The 14,602-nt window shown below is 44.6% G+C and overlaps 1 protein-coding gene across 5 annotated transcripts in view; it reads left to right on the top strand.

Moving 5' to 3' along the window:
- The window catches only part of sash1a (SAM and SH3 domain containing 1a), a 70,164-nt gene that overhangs the window by 32,114 nt on the left and 23,448 nt on the right, over positions 1–14,602 (top strand). The window contains exon 1 of one of the 5 annotated variants that reach the window (XM_037244016.1): positions 13,367–13,511. The exons of the other annotated variants lie outside the window; for them this stretch is intronic. The gene's annotated coding sequence lies outside the window, so the exon portion shown is untranslated. Of the gene's footprint in view, positions 1–13,366; positions 13,512–14,602 lie in introns of those variants that run through there. 5 annotated transcript variants of the gene reach the window in all.

Raw genomic sequence — 14,602 nt, 5'->3', positions numbered from 1 at the left:
ATTATTCATGACTTGCTGGTAATTGCGATCATGCTTTGTTTGCTGTGCCATTCCGATAGCGCCGGCACCTACATGAGCTTTACACAACAATGCCGTTAGCTGTGTAGCTAAAGTTTAGGGAAGATGTTTATTGATTATGATCACGGGTGGGGCCGGAAAGCATCCCCCTATGAAAAACAGGGATTCACTGTACATGAATAACACTTGAAGTCGAGAGCGGCGGGCTACAAATGTCTCATTGTTGCCTAGGAGTCATTTCAACCGCTGTATAAGTTTACAGCCCCTTTGTAACCCCTTTAAGAGTGTCATGATTGGACACAAGGGTTTCTTTCAGCAATCTGCGGCACGCAAATACGCTAAGTGGCATCTGCAATTAGACGGGAAAAAAACAATACCCCTCTCTCGGCTCCCACGGATGCTACTTGGGACGCCAAATGGGTTTTTAATGTGGCGGACGCCGGATTCGCATACGAGTTGGTCACTTGCTTTGCAATTGGATGGTTTAACTGGTTGGTCGGGTGGCCACAAGAGGGCAGTATAATCCAGTCATCCAGAGACTTTCACAACTACTGTAGTCTTACTCTGTAAACCGCAGTAATATTAGTCATTTTCCAGAGAGGATAAAGAATATATGCATGTATTGTCTGTCGACCTGTGTTGCTACACCGTTTGTGTTCAAACATCCAGGGCCTGGTGCATTATACCACCGCAATTATCCGGCATTGTTTTCTTCAAAATACAAATTGGTGAATTTGTTCATCAACGCTACACTGGACTGGAAAGTGTCGTCTCACGCGCTGTCTGCTCCGTTATCCGGGGAGCTGTGCTAACATGTTGAATGCTAGTCACGCTGAAGCAATGTTTTACCGTTTGGCAGTGACAAGAACATAATTGCACACACTTTTTTCACAGCCACAGAGTGGTTGGCGGTTAAATACGCCGCAATGTTATTATACCTTGTTTTAATTACTGCACAGCCCAAAAATTTTACCTGGGGGTGGGCACTCCAGGGAGCGAGAAGTCGGCACACAGCAAGCAACGCATGATTAATCCCCGAAAAAAGCTGAGGAATGCGTCTCCAGTTACGCTTTGAACTTTGCCGCATAGATGATCAAACAAAGTATCATTATTGGGCTTGGATATGTTTCATCATTTAATGTTTGATAACGCCTATGCGCATCGTGTCGTAATAAAGAAATACTGTCCATTGTTTCCAATTATTTGAAATTATATTGGATGGTAAAAATCATTAATAGCGTTTAATTTGAATTATTTCCAAATAGATTGCTCAACATGTAAATGTTGGCCTCAGTGTAAGCTTGTTTCATTTTGCGGGGGTTGTCGTCAGTTCAGCTTCCTCATTTGCATCAAAATTAAAACATCATCAGGCTTTAATGAATAGAAGATTGCAATTACAACAGCGTGCAACATATATCACCACCACCTTTTTTTCCATCCTTTGTAATCAGCCATCCCTTTGTTCTGTATTTTGACGTCTTTTCCCTTTTTTCCCTCCATCGGTAAAAATATTTTCAATGAAATATTGATCACGCCAAGCCATAACTGCAAATTTAATCTCCCGAAAAATGTACGGCGTAAACCAGAGGGCAGTCTGAATAAGAGCAACTGCTGGGCGCTAGTAATTGCTTTATGCCGCTGTTTACACTGTCGCGCAACTGTAAATCGTATGAGAACATTTTCCAGGTTTTAAGCCGCTTTATTTTTATTTCCGCGGCCTCTCGTGCAGCCGCCGTGGTTGACCCTGAATGAACTGCACTTGCGCAGCCGTTCCAGCTAATAACCGTCACATGAGCTGAATGCCAACAAAACAAAGGCCAGGCCTTCCGGGTAATTCGATTGTAATATCCAGGAATTATTGCCGTGTCTGTCTGCTCGCCGATTGGGAAGGGAGTTTGACCAAAAAAAAAAAAAATTGATCTATAGTGCATTGACTGGTTGTTTCGTCTGTCACTTGGCCGCCAGTCTTCCTCTGCCAGCCGCTAGCCGGGCAGCTGGTGGCTACACGTTAGCCTCTTTGTAGCATTCTGTTGTAAAGATGGCCAATTTTTTAGGGGGTGTGGTCCCGATCTGGCTCGTTGAGCTGCTACAATTGGATCAGATTAAGATGTATTTGCAGGCTGAAACGTGTGTTAAGCGGAGATACAGGGTGACAGCTTCTTGGCTTTTTTTCCATTCTCGGGGGTGCCGGCCGCAGCTTTTGATGTGTCACTGTAGCAGGCGGGAACATGATTGGCCTTGTCTTTTTCCACCCAGTCTGGAACCGCGAAAACCTCTGCACTGGCTAGAACATGCGACGGAAAAGAAAAAGACATCCACTGATTATGCAGCAGCGGACGATGAAGCAGTTTGTTGTTTCTGTCATTCAATGCCGCTGTGTGCTTTGATGTGATTTGATTTAAAGCTTGGCATACAACGAAGGAAAAACCCACGCAGGAGCAGGGACGGCCGCAATAAATGATTCATGGAGAAATTTCTTTTGAGGGCTTTCCTAACTTCAAAGTTACCAATTTTGAAGGCGTGTTGGTCTTAGTTAAAATTTACATCTGCCGTGCTTCCCCTCGGAATGTGAAGTGTCACTTTCGCCAATCAGAAGCCTTTCTGGAAAATAATAGTCTTTGTTTATTCACGGAGGGTATGAAGGTCATCCGGGTACCTGCCCCACTGCGTCGCCCGCTGTATCACCCTGCAGGGGCCAGCCTGATGCCACTCGTAGCGTGACCGTGCCCCCAGCTTTTATGGCCGCAAAGCTTCCGCCATATGCTTGCCATGCACGGCCTGTCACACAGCCCGGCGGTGGCTCCACCCCGTCAGGGAATCTGACATCCACTACGCCCTGCTGCGCTCTTGCATTGTACCAGGAAGAGAATTCACAATATTTTCCAAACCTTTTCAAATGTGGGTGTGACCTTTAACCTGTACATTAAGCCCATTCAAAACTAATGTTAATAGGGTGGTGGCTATTTTAGTGTTATGTTACAAACTGCCGCCGAACTATCTTCGAGGCGCTCGACTTGCGAGGCATTGACGCGTTCCTCTTAAATCAATTTGCAATCTGCGGCGTCATTAGCCGCCCACACTTTTAGCACAGACGCCATCACTAATTCACGGGTTGGTGTTAATTGTTAATGCTACGCTAATGATTGGCTAATTGTTTTAATGACAGAGGAAGAGCATGGCACTAAAACACTTTTTTTTTTAACCTTGGTCCTTCTATGGGTTTGTCTTTACAATGCTTTGTGGCCTTTGATGAATTGTTTATTTCAGGTAAAAAAAAAAAGCAAAAAAATGGCACGTTCACTATTGTCTTTGCACAACTCCTAGTTTGAACTGATAATACATTTTGGATGCGCTTTAAAATTAAAATCATTGAGAGAGACACTCAGCCATAAAAAAAGGAGACAAAAAAACCAACAGGGTCACCTCACAGGTCTTCATGAAGGTCCATTGAGCACAATTTTCAATGACGCCCGAGTGTGCGAGATAACGGCAGAGAACAGCATAATTGAGATATCAATCAAGGGGGTTATTTCGGGGGTAATTGCCGAGGGGCTTTTGGTGTATGTTTGTGAGTGAGACGATGAGGATGAGAGATTACATGTTGGAAAAAAAAAATGTCTTTTGGAGTGTGCCCTTCATCATCATCATGGAAGAGCTATCATTTCTATTGTTGTTATTTTCCGACATGCTTCGATTTAATATTTACCGTATATAGAGCTGAGCTCCTTAGTACAGCACTAATATTAGTTATTAGTTAGTTATATTAGTTAGTTAGATCACCAAATGATTCCCGAGCGCGGCACCGCTGCTGCTCACTGCTCCCCTCTCCCCCAGAGGATGGATCAAAATCACACGGGGATGGGTTAAAAGCAGAGGACAAATTTCACCACACCCAGATGTGTGTGTGACGATCATTGGGACTTTAACTTTAACTTTAACTTAACTTAACTTATCTTTACAGAAGATAAAAAATATGTGCATGAATATTGTTGTAGTCATGCCTAATGTTAGCATTAAAATAAGCTAGGCTACTCTATGTAGTTTTAAACACAGATGTAATTCTCAAATGACCGCTTTTTTTGTTCTCTTGAATCTAAATAAATTTCTTTGTGTTCATCCATATGCAAAGTCTTAGTTTATTCAACGCCAAGGCCACTTTTTAAAACCAGCGTTTAGCGTCTGCGTGAGCCGCCGTCATCGTTTTTGTTTTTAGGGCAACGCGCCGCTCATGAATATTCCATTTCCTCCCGAGATGACTTCCTCTCATAACACGAGTCCTCATCCCCAAGGACAAACTTGCGCGGTGGCTCCACGCGTCACTTCAAGGGCTCGCTTTCCTCGCTCTCGTACTTTTTCATGTCACCACACAAACCCGTCAGTCTGCCTACACGTCCAGGTGGATTATTTATGAATTAGCATACAAGTGTTCACTTTTAATTTGCCATTTTCTGCCCAGCTGCTTTCATATTCTTTTGCTCTGTGCTTGGTTACTTGACAGAAACGTTTTTTAATTGGAATGACGGTAATAACGTCGACGGCCTGGTGTAATGCATGCAAAATAGAAAATAGGCAGCAGCGTGAAAAGCACATTTACCTTCAGGCATTGGAATTAGTTTAGTCAGAATAGAATAAAAGATACTTTCTAATTTTTGTTGCACGCTCAAGAAATTTTTCAAACCTGGAAGACTCAGATGCTACAAACTGTCATATATTTACATTCCAATTGGTTAACCTTGGTTAGCCTTGTACACTAGCAAACATTTGAATGCCGAGCGGGATACTCCAAGGTCTACAACCCTGCCCCATTGCCTTTACACAAACTGCCCATTACCCCCCCCCCCCCCCCCCCCCCCAAAAAAAAAGACGAAATGCCATCTGCTGTGCATTGTGATCATCTCTAATGGCATGCTCAGCATCCCACAATTGGCTCCCGTCCACATTTATTCACCTAATCATCGTCGGAGGCCGGCCATTAATGATGGCTTCAGCCGAGCATGACGCAGACATGATGGCCACATTAGAGTGGCAGCGGTGGGCGGCGAGGTGGCAAAAGAGGAGAAGGACTATTTGGGTATGCTGTCAACAGGCTGCAAATGTGGCAGACAAATGAGCAGAACGTGTTTCTCATCAAGCTGCTGTCTTGTCTAATTCACAAGCGCTGTGTCCGATTGAATAATGTCCCCCTTAGCGGTAAAAGTAAGTGATGCGGAGCACCTTTGAAATCAAAGTTGGAAGCTCGTCCCAGATCAAGTACACTTTTGACTCATGTATTGTTTTTCCTCTGAAAGGCGCTATTGATCAGTGCATTGATTTGTCATTTATGATCTGTCGCCAATTGTGTTTTGGGATCACGAAACGCCATATGACTTCAATTGTTTTGACATGTGACCGAATGCCACGAAAAATATTCTTGATTTCATGAATAGTCCACTGCTTATACGGGACATAATGAAATGGCCTCTGCTCGTCTGGTTGATACAATCGTAAAAGCCATTTGGCGCATTTGAGAAGCGACGCTATGTACGAGGACTATAAAACTGCTTCTGGGAACCGGATTAAAGTCAGGACTTTTTGACAGGCATGGAATAATCAAATATCACGCACCTACATATGATTACATATCCATCTGCCTATAACATGCTGGCTGGCGAGGCAGAGCGAAATAACGATGGAGTGAAAACATTATTAAATACAGTTCAGTGTAGCTTTCTCACAAAAACGGAGAGACTGCCGAAAAGGAAGGCTGAGAAATCGCATCGTTATAGCGTTCTGGTCCTCCCACTGGTGTAGTGGATCAATGGACTGTCCCTAGCGTGGCTGTGCATGGCGAAGCAGCTACACACAGCCGCTCATTATGGCATTCGCTATCCATTGCGGCAAAAAAGAATCACTCTGCAGATGCCCAAAGTCTTTTGTGAAGACAGAAATATGTGCTAGCTTTTGATACATGTAAGTTTTAATAGTGTTATGTACGTATTTTTCACATCTGGTGAATGTAGAGAGGACCTAGTATTGACACTAGTGGAACACCACATTTTCTACTCTGAGTAATCTGTGTACCATGCAAAAATGGAAGGAATGCAAGACTTGACCTGGTTCCCTTTACATTGCGTATATCCCTCACAGCATTTTATCTTTAGTGGAGCATTCCCGTAATAAAGCATCTCTCCAACTCTGGGAAGGAGGTCAGCGAGTCCTCTACCCATGCAAGCCCAGTGTGATTTGCATTCGCCCAGACGGTCATTACGGCGCACTGATGCGGTGAGCGCCTCTTGTTTTCTCACACTTAATCAAATGAGTCCCGAGTCGGCGCGGCCGCTCGCTTGTCTTTATTTGCTCGCCATGGCTTTTGATGCGTCCAAAATTGAGTTGGTGACACTCTCTGGGAAGTACAAGTGGCTTGTCGGTCTCACCCCAAACCCGCCCCCCCGCGTACGCCTCCAGTGGCTGGAAAACAAGCTCCGGAATATACAGCTAGGCCCAGGGGCAGCTTTATTGTCATTTGCACTCTTACTTACAGTACTAAAGAGCAAACGCGCTCTATTTAATAGCTAGCAAGTTGGGGCAATATTATTTCTTTGCTGCAGTTTGTGGACGTATAAAAAGCCAGCCCCCATAACTAATGTGCTGGAAGTGATTTCATTCCAAGTGTGTGTTTGTGTGCTGTAGTCTTGTTGTTGCTTGTGCTCCGCACATACGTGATTGATATAGAAACCATATTTAAACTCTTGGAAGCAAAGGAACTGATCTAAGCGCTTTTTCATTGGCATTAAATATGCATCGGTCTTTCATGTGGCTGCGTCTCAAGGATATTTTCCGTCAAGAAGCACACCATTTTTTTTATCTTCATCTTTTAATTAAGAATTTTGAATGAGGTCTGCGCCAAAGAAGAGCTAATCTTTATTAAATGGAATTTCTAGGCCACTGGTTGGCTTCGGGACCCGGTTAAGAAATTTCACGCTGACGACCGATGGGGTTTGCAATTGCTCATTTCTTGTCAATTAACCTTGGGTAGAAAGAGCTCTGGAATAATGCGAGAGTCACGGGGTGTGCCGCCTAATTAATATTTAGCCCCCTTCACCTGTCCCCTGATAACGCAGAGAAAAGGTATTTTCATCTTGTTCGGCACGCTGGTTACAGGGTGGCACACCGGGCCTGGTGCCATCTTGTAGGCGTTGCAATCCATCATTTTCAGTCCTGGGTCAGAACGGGAGGGCGCATAGGAGGGGTTGAATCCTAATTTCAACACTCTGCTGGTTCATACCCGCTTTTCCAGCAGCTCTTCTCTTATCCTTCTTTTTGTAATTAAACGCAGTCGAGGGGAACTGAGGGGAGCGACTCAGCGTAGGTGTCCATATTTCACAACGAGAGCCTGCTGGCAAGCGGACTAATAAAATCTGTCCTTATACAAACATGTCCTCAACCCTTTACTAGGCATTCACCTTTAGTAATTCAACCCTTGACAGTTATTTGAGTGCATTGCGAGATTCCTTTTGACTTGTATTCCTTTGGTATTTATGACAGCAACCCTCTGATGTATTGCAGGTAATGGGGAGCAAACCCTGCAAGAGAATCCACAAGTAGCGTTCATGAATGGTTTCTCCCAAATGTTTTTTGTAATTACCGGATTTTTCGGACTAAAAGTCGCTCCGGAATATACGTCGCATCAGCCATAAAATGCACAATAAAGTGAAAAAAAAACCATATATAAGTCGCTCCGGAGTATTAGTTGCATTTTGGGGGAAATTTATTTGACAAAATCCAACACCGAGAACAGCCATGAACGAGCAACAACAGGCTAAACGATACGGTATGCTAACGTGACATAAACACAAACAAGAAGCTGAGAACGGGCCTGATGTAACAATAAGTTATTCAAATAACTATAACATAAATAACACCTTTATCAAACCATCTGTGTCACTCCAAATCATTAAAGCCATCGATCGAGTTGGTCATCCTTTATGTAAACAAGTCCGACGTCAGCGGCGCGTTGCAGTTCAAATTTTTCTACAGGCCCATATAACAATATATAAACTATGTATGAAATAACAAAAATATAAACAACAATTTTATCGAACCATCCGTGTCACTCCAAATCAATAAATCCATCAGAATCTTAGTCTTCCGTGTCACTTGCAAAAAAAAAACAACACAGCTGTTGACGCCGGAAAGACTACGTGCGCTGCGGACGTCGGACTAGATATATCAAATAAATGTAATATAAATAACAATTTTATCGAACCATCCGTGCCACTCCAAATCAATAAACTCATCAGGATCTTCGTCTTCCGTGTCACTTAAAAAAAAAAAAAAAAAAAAAAAAAACAGCTCTTGACACCGGAACTACGTGGGCCACTGACGTCAGACTAGATATATCAAATAAATGTAATATAAACAACAATTTTAACGAACCATCCGTGTCACTCCAAATCATTAAATCCACCGGAATATTCATCCTCTCTGTCAAAAAAACCCCACAGCTGTCGATTCCGGACCTAGGTGCGCCGCTGACGTCAGCCTCGTTGTCAGTTGGCGGCTCCAATTATTCCACAGATCTACGTATATAACTATATTGTAGCGTTACCAAAGTACCAGGCAAGACGTGGGTTTAGTAACCGGCTCTTTATTTCACAAATCAAGAGCTCAACATGTGAGCCAACACACGCAAGCCCCCTGGATCGCTCTTAAAGCCCCCCCCCCCCCCCCCCTCGCTGCCTTCATGGCCTCCCTAGAAAATCGGAAACTACTGAAGTCTAACATACACGTTGCTACTCTAAATAAACTATATATCAAATAACTATAACAGAAATAACAAGTTTATCGAATAATTTGTCACTCTCCCGACTTCGGAAGTCAGTGAATGGAACTCATTGTCAGTGAGGCTCCAATTATTCCACAGCCATAGTGCGCTCTCATGCGGTTTAAAGTGAAAATAAAATGTGAAGTGATCAACTATACTAGTAAGTGTTAATGATCAAGTAAAGATTTGTGAAAAAATTCACATATAAGTCGCTCCTGAGTATGTCACCCCCCCACCCAAATTATGGGGAAAAAAACGCGATTTATAGTCCGAAAAATACGGTATGACTTTGACTACGAGTTGAGGACTAGACTAGGCCTCCTCTAACTTACAAGTTGCTGCATAAGGAATGGGACTCATAAACCGAGGGCTTCCCATAGATAGATAATGATGATGTTCCACAAGGCTCAATGTGAGGTCCTCTCTACATTGTCAAAATTCTTTGGTAAACCTGTAAAACTTTGCTCCTCCTGTGAGTTGAATTTGTGGGGGTGTGAGTAAAGACGGCGAGTCTTCCAAGCTGTCCGCAGACGCTAACGCGCCCACTCCCCACTCCAGTCACAAACCTCAAACATTCCAATACAAAACTCTTGTTGACGAGAGGTGGGAAGTCACAACGTAGAAATATTTTCATCCTTTCAATTTTTCTAATCTTTCACATCGATTTCCTTTTACTCAAGTAGTGACTACAAATATTTTTACCTCTCCTGAGGTGTTTTAATGCTTCAGTGTTAAGGTTGACCTCATAGCTGGTGCTCCTACTATTGGACAAGATTGGAGCCTGTCTCACTAATGGGGGTCTCCAACCCGCAGACAGTCGAGCGTGTGTGTGAAACCGTCGACACAAGTGTGTGCAGTCAAGGCTGAGGACACAAAGCTCCCGATGGAGCCTCAAGGGCACGGCTCGAGCTACCGTAAACATGTGGTCAGGAGCCATCAGTAGCGAATTGATTGTTTTAAATGGCGACGGCATTTGGCTCATAAATAAACATTGATTACGCATCCTTGGGGCTGATACGCTTCGATTTTGTTGTCGTTGAAAAATGCGAAACCGTTGGCTGTTCCCGAAAACAGATGGCTGTGGATGATATTTAAACCTTGAAGGCTCATTGGAGACAGTTTTAAAGACCTTATATACCAAAGACCTTTGAGAACTACATTAGGTATAAATTCATTGATCAAATCAAGCTTTATAGTGAATTTTCCAAACCTGATGGAGCATGACGGGCTTCGGCTCGGCTTTGGGCTTGGAAGCGTCAAGAGCTTGATCTGTCATTATGTTCTTTTAATTACACGTGGCTGGGCGGCCCCCGCATGTCCCCCGAGCGAGACTGAGACTAGGAAGGGGGGGGGGGTTCACTTTAGGACCAGCCGCCACTCTACTGGTTGGCAGCCTACCTAAACAGCCTCCGGGGACGTGACTGCAATAGTGGGAGGATGACAGCGACATCAGAGGGGGGGTTAATTCGGAAGCAGAATTTACTAGAGCCACGTGCGGCTTTCAGTCAAGCGTTTTTTTTTCTCTCAGAGGCGGGGATTATTTTTGTAATACTAATAAAAGCCATCAAATTATTGTTAGGGTTCTCTGAATTTCTTTTCACACATATGTCGTGCTACCTCACAGGCTAGGAAATTGCCTGGTCACCTTCTTCCCACTCAAGGACAAGAGATTGGGTTTATTGTACTCAATGATCAGCCGTGTGCACAAATTGACAAATTCCAACACTGGGCGCACCCGAGGGAATAGACTCCCTCGGTCTCCATTTTCCTGCGAGCCGCTCTCGGAAAGCCTTTAATTCACATGCTTCTAACCTCGGAGAGCTGTACTTCACTGAAAATGAATGGTGTCACCTCCAGGCGATGTCAAGGTGGAGGAGTGGGAAAAAAAAACCATGTCCGCGCCTCCATCGCCAGAGATTTTCCTCGCTCCGGTTAATGTCCGAGTGCAGAGAGCCGTTACCTCGGACAGGCCCGTCCAGATGAGCCCAGAGGAGCTGGTCAGTGGGAGACATCCGGGAGGATGCAGGCTGTAATCACAGGCAATCATCAGCCTTTAGTGGATTTCTGCCCTGACCCGGCTGCCCTGTAAGCTGTCATTTGAGCTGTGAGCTAGAGCGAGCGAGACAAAGGGATGATGACAATGATTATTTCTAACAAGAGTAAATCCAACAGCACCACAGTGTCCTTACTGTATCACTGCCACCCGAACACCGGGTTTTTACGACTCGGCCCGGATGAATTGGAAAATGATTGCTATCGTTTGGGGCTGCGGAGCTTGTCCGCCGGCGATTGGACAAGGACTCGCGGGTTTTAAAATAGCCTACAATTGTGTAGTGTCCACCTAGTACAAACCTTAAATCACTTCTTGTGGATTGTAGCATTAGTTGCCAGCGGGAGGGAGCTTAACGCAACACGTTGTCACTCATTTTTAGCCTCAAACCGAGACGGTCTTCTAAGTTTGCTTGCCGTAAGCCTCCATTGTGTACAAACGGCTACAAACTTTCGAAGAACGTGGTGGGTGGCTGTAAGATGATGATGATGATGAAGATGCATGCAGCAAGTGCTTTGTAGCCTCCAGGCCACGTTTAATGGAATGGTGTGACATCTGGCTCCACTGTCTTTATTCGTCAACGCACAAGCAGCACCCCGCTCATAGCTTGCCGTGCAGGCTGTTTTCTCAGGTGAATTATGTATCTATAGATAAAATATATGTGCTTCAGCATTGTGGTTATAAAATGAGAGTTCAGCCTTTGACATGTTCGCTGTGTGTTTAGGGCGGCCCCACATTTGGATTTGGCGTTTGTGAGAGCGAGAGAGGTCAGGGCAAACCAGCTCTTTCCTGCCATCTAGTGGACGGGGAGGATATAGCGTCAAATAGAGTCTACCACCCCCTTCAGTGCTCCGCTGCGAGTAGTCCAGCAGTGGTGTGGTTGATCGTCATTGAACATGAATCCTCGATAACAGCAATTTCTAGCTGGAGATGGAGCGATTGCATGATGCGAGCGCTTTTATTCAGTGTTAATTTGTGCGTGTGTGTGTGTGTGTGTGTGTGTGTGTGTGTGTGTGTGTGTGTGTGTGTGTGTGTGTGTGTGTGTGTGTGTGTGTGTGTGTGTGTTTGCCTCGGGAGAATTGAGGCTTGACGCTGTCAGTAATTGAATCGCCTCTTTAACGCACCGCTAATAGATTCTGAGGCGCTTTTGTGTAATGTGCTTGAGGGGTGGGAGGGTGTGTGGGGGGGGGGGGGGATTTTTAACACAAAGGATTGCAGCACCAAAATAAACCATTTTGAGGTTGAAAGATTGTGTGATATGTGGAATAATTGATTTAATTTACTCTCATTTAAGGTGATCTGTCTGCAATTTTAAATTATATTTTCAGGCCTCCATTGATTAATATTTTTTTGGTACGATTATGGTGTCAACACGTTCAACTTAGTCCAGAAACAAAGTATCCAATGAGATTTCCTCTATTCCGCAAACAGGAAGACATGTCGCCCAAACACTTGAGCGAAGAATGTCGACCTCCTTTACTCAGTCCATCTTTGTGTGAGTGAGTGAGTGAGTGAGTGAGTGAGTGAGTGAGTGAGTGAGTGAGTGAGTGAGTGAGTGAGTGAGTGAGTGAGTGAGTGAGTGAGTGAGTGAGTGAGTGAGTGAGTGAGTGAGAGTGTATACGTTTGGGCTTCCTCGGATTTTGGCTGTTTTAGAATGTTGTGACAGCACATTTAAACAGGATGCAGGATGCGGCAGGGAATTAGCGCAATGCTAACAAGCATCCCCCAATACCATCATTTTCTTTCCCCACTAGTAAACAAAACCCCGGCAAACCTCGTCGATGAGCGACTCATGCAGATAATTGTTGCTTAGAGAGAGTCGTATCCGCTTTCCTTTTATTTATTTTCTGCTGGTCTTCCTTTTGCCTCTTACAGTGCTGTGTCTGGGATACTTTGGTATTTGGGGTTTTTAAAAAAAAGATCTATAAAAACAGAAGGGAACCTAGAAGAGCTCGTTTTACGTTCTGATATGTCAAACTTGTCGGCAGTCACATATTATGGGATTGCACTGACAAGATGATTACAGTGGAAGGATTTTTAAGGTAGTTGGTTGGGTTATTTTGAGAGGGCCACCTTATTGCCTCGCGTCCTTTAAAGACCCTGGAAAGTTAAATCAAGTTTATTTTCATTCGCTGTGCAATTAGCGATGGCGCCATCCTGAATCTTCCGCATTAGAGCGCCTTGTTGTTGAGACATGGAATAAGAGTGACAACAAGTTTTGAAATGGGAAGTTGAGGCCACGCTCAAAAAGGAGGAAAACAGTTTTGATCTTTAATCATGTAGAATGAATTTAGAAACAGATACCTGTTTTTAGATATTTTTTAGATGCTCTGTGCTAAATGTTTAATAACAGGCAGGGAATGTAAGAATTTTAGTAAGATGGGAATTGAGAAGAATCCCTCCCACTTCCAAATTCAAACAATTATTGCCTGATCTTCCACTCCCCGTCCCATGTGAGCATCAAGGGCGATGACTGGCCCCGTCTGTCCCCGCTCTGCTGACGTGTTGCTGCGCTCCAGCTTGCGCGCATTGTTTTCCACGCTACTTGTCGCGGTCAAAACTCGCTAACGCGTGCTCACAGTTAGGCGCCGTTGAACCCCGGCGCGGACAGAGCTGCGTTGCGGATAGAGCTACGTTGCGGTGAGTGTTTGCTTCCGAAAAGTTATTAACAAAAAAAAATGCTCCTGTGTCAGCTAAGTGAGGGAATGTGGCTTTTTGCTGACTCATCCCTTTTTTGTGGCTGCCTTACGGTGGTACCTGGGAACACGCTAATGCCCACTAACCTTTTGAGATATGCCTTAAATGAAACGGTTGTCATGTTTTTCTTTAAGAAGGATGGTGTCCAATTACTTTTGATATTCATTTGCCTCATTTGTCTTGATACACGCACACACACAACAGACACACACGCACATACACACACACACACACACACACACACACACACGCTTTTTTGTCCAGAGGGAGTGCATTGTTTGCTTCACATCATTGTCCCGACTCCTCTTCCTGTTCCCCCTCCAACCACATCTGGATTGGCCCACCTGCTAACTGGTAACATGGGAGCGGATGGGATAGAGGGGGCGGGGGGTATTCAAAAGTTAGGAAAGGGGGCTGCAGATCCTTCGGTGTACTTTTTGTGCAACAACAATGTCTTTTTGAAAGCACAGTGTGAGAGAGGAAACACACACACAAGCTGTGCATTCACACAGGCAAATCATTGCTTACCCCCAAGGCACAGTTTTGGTCAGACTTAAGTCATCGATTGACGGACTTGAACTAAAATTTGGCAAGTCTTGCTTGTTGACACTTGCCGGTGATGAAATGGTTGTGTCGGTGCAGCGGTGCCATATGTGGACGTGTAATTCGGCGCTCCCCTGCTGTCAGTGCAGCTGCTCACGTCTCACACCGCTAACAAGCTCACGTCGCTTCAGATTTATAGTCAAGCGCCGCCATGTTGTTACAAAGCATGTGTTGAGCTTCAACTTGTCTCCATGCTGAGAAAGGAAACTCAAGAATATTCTAAGGAAAAAATCAATGCATGGCTGTTCGGACTGAGAGCGGCGAGAATTCGTCGGCACTAGCCAACAGCCGCTATCCGGGGAAGCGGCCACGCCAGCAATAATCAAAAGGGTGTTTTGTATCCGCACAAAGACCCAGCTTGCCTCCCCCTCCCACCAATAATGGTTTAAATCCAGCCCTTTCAATATGATGCAAAACACGGGGGAGACAAA

The sequence above is a fragment of the Syngnathus acus genome, chromosome 24 (assembly GCF_901709675.1).
Source record: "Syngnathus acus chromosome 24, fSynAcu1.2, whole genome shotgun sequence".
NCBI classification, from domain to species: domain Eukaryota; kingdom Metazoa; phylum Chordata; class Actinopteri; order Syngnathiformes; family Syngnathidae; genus Syngnathus; species Syngnathus acus.
Note: the sequence above shows the minus strand (reverse complement) of the source record. Positions and strands in the feature narration are given on the sequence as shown.